Below are 4,101 nucleotides of genomic sequence, written 5' to 3'. Positions count from 1 at the left end.
TCAAAAGGAGAGTCAACCGGGACTTGCAACATAGGACTTCTCTTGGACTTTAAAAAGCTGTTGCCGTGTATTATTATAATGGAGGGAGGTGACTATTTACGATGCGAAGCATGCGGAAAACAGGCATTTTATAAAAAGTCACCAGTGCGAGATGTCATAACTGTATTTGTACCCGCAATATATATCACACACATAACACTACCCAGATACCCTGCCACAAAAGTGCATTTTTAGTGATACCCTTTCTCTCACTCTACGACCCCCCCTTAAACATACTGCACTTATTCATACCACATATTCTGTCTCATACGGGCTGTGTATACACCTGTGGCTGTTGAGTTGTGTTCAGTAAGTTAGGCTGCAGTGTATGGGGTGACGCTGGGGGGGTGGCGTTGTTAGAGGCTGTGAAGCCTGTCAGTCATGGCAGTTGCCATGGCGATGAGGGGCACGAAGTAGCTAATGTGTTAATGTTATAGGCTGCTGTGCTTGCCTGGTTTTATTGTTTTTTGCCGTTGGCTACGGCCACAGGAGCCTGTGTTCCAGATTAGGAATAAAGTCCAGCAAAACCAGTTGCTTCGTAGTTTCATTGTTCCGGGTCACTACAATATTCTTTCCATTTACGCCATTTAGCCTATGGAATGGATGAAAATGAAAAGGAGTCATTCATGTTCATGAACACACTCAAATCACAAGGCTACTGTATAGTATGCAGTACTCAAACCAGCTGCATTCTTCGCTCTGTGATCTGTGACACTGGGAGACCAAAAAGCCCATCAAGTGCAAACAGTGAGATGCTAATGAGGTTGTTATGGTTTACCTGGCCTAAAGCGTGCACTACAGTAATACCTGCATAACAAAGGGCTTCCAAACGCTCGTCTCTGCAGCTCTATGTCGCACAACAACAACGAGCCCTCCCCTCCAAATAAACTGTTAATTAAAAATAAACCATCGCTTGTATCTGCAGGTCTGACACCACAGGCCTGGCGCCCTGGACGTCCGAACCGTTTTTGTAACTTTTTTAAGGTTAGTTTGTTTGTTACATGCAGAATAACGAGAGAGAGGCGCGAACACAAGAGAAGAGACGCTCCTGTAATTATGCAAAGACTAGTGGTGGCCATAGTAGTCGCGCCAATCAACAGCTGATTGCGCCAATGCCGGCCGGCATTAGCGCGATCAGCTGTTTCTCTGAGTAAACAAGGCAGCTGTCCAGGTGGAAGCGGCATTTAAAAAACAACACAAGAAAACCACGAGAAAAACATGACAAAAGCACAAAACTTTCTAAACTGCTATAGGTCAGGACTCCAGGAGTTACAGTGAAGAAACAAAAACGAACAAAAGAGAAAAAAGTCAAAAAGTAAAAAAGGACCTGAGAGGCTGGAACAGCTTTGCAAATTAGATTAATGGGTGTATTTTTTTTATCCCCATAAGAGTCTCACGTTAACGCAGCACGTTAATGCAGATAACAGCCCACCACTAGTAAAGACAGAACAGCCTAGATGTTGTTTGTTGGTGTGCTGACATGTTGATATAACACCCTTAAATTTATTTCAATCGCCAAAACGTCTGTATGTCCTCGACGAGCTCCTGTTTTGTGCCTGGCTTAGCCTCCTTGCGAATAAAGTCTTTCATGGAATGCCTAAATATATGTTTGATGGTTTCGTAAGCTTATACTGCAAACTTTATTAAAACCAAAAATACTTGACTTATTTCATACTTGATTCACCCGTAATTCTTTCGATTTGCGCTTTACGCCATTTAGCCTATGGTCACTGTTTGAATCAACAACATCTAGGCTATGTTACGGACGTTACGAGCGGAGTTTTCTTTAATAACGCGTTTATGTTGGCATGTTCTTGTTGCTGCCTCAGTGTTATCTTATCACAACTTTTTTTTTTTCCATCAACTGATCCGCTGATCAGCTGATCAGCTCACCCCGGCATATCTGTTCAGATGTGTCTTTAGACAGTCGACGGTGAGAGCGGAACATCACTGCTCCTCCCCGTGGACAAATGAGGCATTGCAGCTGGTTTTCAAACAGACTGCTTAGGGGCGTTTCCAGTCGGGGCCTCACTGACTACGTCATCGCGGGGGATTACATTTCGGTCACGTGCCAGCCAAGGACCTTGACAGGACCTGTGACGGACCAGCCACGGTCCCGTCACGGTTCCGTCACGGAAACACGGGAACTTTTAAGTTGCTACATCTGTATTGTTTAAAATGACATGCTGTTTTGTTTTAGAAATAGTGAAATGACTTTTGGCATGCCAGTAATGACTTGCACAATGTAAAGCCTGATGATTCTGATCAACTGAAAAATTGCAGACAACTTTCAAATACTTTCAATACTAAGCAAGCCTCAGTGTTGTTTTTCTGGCTAACTACTGTATAGATTCCTTTTAGCTCACTCAAAAAAATGAAATGTTAATTTTATTATAATTTATTTTGTCAACACGTAAATGTATTAAGTTATTTCAACTCAAAAATGGTATGTACTTGAACCCCTAACATAACAACAGAGTTGAAATAACTTAAGACAATTAGGTGGAACCTGTTGACAAAATAACAACATTACATTTTTTGAGTGGTCTTGACAGTTTGTCAGTGAATGTTCTCCATTGTGAGAATGTTTGAATCAGCATGATGTACATCTCTGAATCTGACCAACACATGTATGGATTTAGAATCGAACAGTCTGTTCATGAAACACTGACATGACTCTCAGAATCCTCTCTCCTCACAGGGTTTAATTCACTTACTTGTTTCCTGTTGGCCAACTATTAACTGTAATTCAGATAGAAGTGATGCGCTTTGGCCTTTCATGTACCGGGCTGGTCTGCTAGTTGGTGATTAATGAACCACTTCCATCTCCAGCACTTTGAACTCTGGCCTGGACTTAATTAAAACTCGGTCGTTGACCACCAATCATAAATTACTTCCCACAACCCGTGACACTTTTAGAATAAAAAGAACAAATTGGTTTCTTACCAATTAATAATTCACAAATGAAAGGGAATAACAAGCCAAAGGCAGCGCTCCTGTAACAGTTCTGCGTCCACCGTGTGCTTTGTGGAGGCTCGCTAAGCGTGAGGCGGTGGTGTCTGCTGTGTGATTGATGCCTATTGTCTGCCCTGCTTGTGTTTTACAGGTAGCTGCTGTCATTACAGTGACGCCACGGTGCCCCTGCCCAGTCTGATCCCTGACCTGAGCAGCTGGTTTCCAGTACGAGGGAGCTGCCCTGCAACAACATCTCTACTCCATCATCCCTGCCTCTGTTTACATGTTACATCAGTCTCGGGATGGAGGCCTTTCTGAGCATACTGATTTGTCAAGAATTAGCCCCAGTCTGAGCCTCTCATGTAATCATCATTGTGCTGCTTTTTTTTTCTTTTTTTTTGTAGTCGATGTTTGATGTGACTCGAGTGTTATCATCAAAGCTGAATTCACAAATGTCAATTTAGTGATGAAATCAGAGGCACAAGCTTGGGTGTGTCCTGTCTTGGATGTGAAGAGTTACTGTTGTATGTCACACACCTTCAGCTCCTAACTGTGATGTTTTATGGGAGAAGCAGATGTAGGTGGAGTTTCAGGGTATGACGAGGCAGCTTCACTGCTCTACTGTATGCTCCGTTTCTTTTATGTATTTTTACTGAAATTAACTTAATATTTATCAGCTGGTAGTGTAATTTAATCAGTATTATACTTGTATCATTTGTTGATATTGTTGGATATTGTTTGAGCGAATATATCTTCCCAAATAAAAAGTCTAAGTTCAAGAGCAACACAAAGTTCTGTCTGTGTTGGTGTTTTGCATTACATTTATTATATTATTATTAGTAGTATTATTATTATTATTATATATTTACATTTATTGTCGATCCTTAATTCATGATTGAGATAACGTGACAGTGTATCTTTTAGGTTCTGAACCGCTCATTTTTGGAGAACACCTATATCATGTCCTGTTTTACGCTACACCCTCTGTGCCTGTCCCTGCGGGAAGCTGGCCACCACTGTTCCATTAAAAATACACACAGACATAGAATATGCACTGTTATAATATTTCACCGTTTCAAGATTCCCTAGAAAAAACATTTCTCTTGA

The 4,101-nt window shown here is 41.6% G+C and overlaps 1 protein-coding gene across 1 annotated transcript in view; it reads left to right on the top strand.

The window, feature by feature from the left end:
- The window catches only part of tsnare1 (T-SNARE Domain Containing 1), a 134,051-nt gene extending 130,266 nt beyond the window's left edge, over nucleotides 1–3,785 (top strand). The window contains exon 11 of the mRNA XM_027277193.1: nucleotides 3,146–3,785. The gene's annotated coding sequence lies outside the window, so the exon portion shown is untranslated. The remainder of the gene's footprint in view (nucleotides 1–3,145) is intronic.
- The last annotated feature ends 316 nt before the right edge of the window (nucleotides 3,786–4,101 follow it).

Source organism: Larimichthys crocea, unplaced genomic scaffold (genome assembly GCF_000972845.2).
Source record: "Larimichthys crocea isolate SSNF unplaced genomic scaffold, L_crocea_2.0 scaffold88, whole genome shotgun sequence".
In the NCBI taxonomy this organism is placed as follows: domain Eukaryota; kingdom Metazoa; phylum Chordata; class Actinopteri; family Sciaenidae; genus Larimichthys; species Larimichthys crocea.
This window is presented reverse-complemented; position numbering and strand designations above follow the sequence as displayed.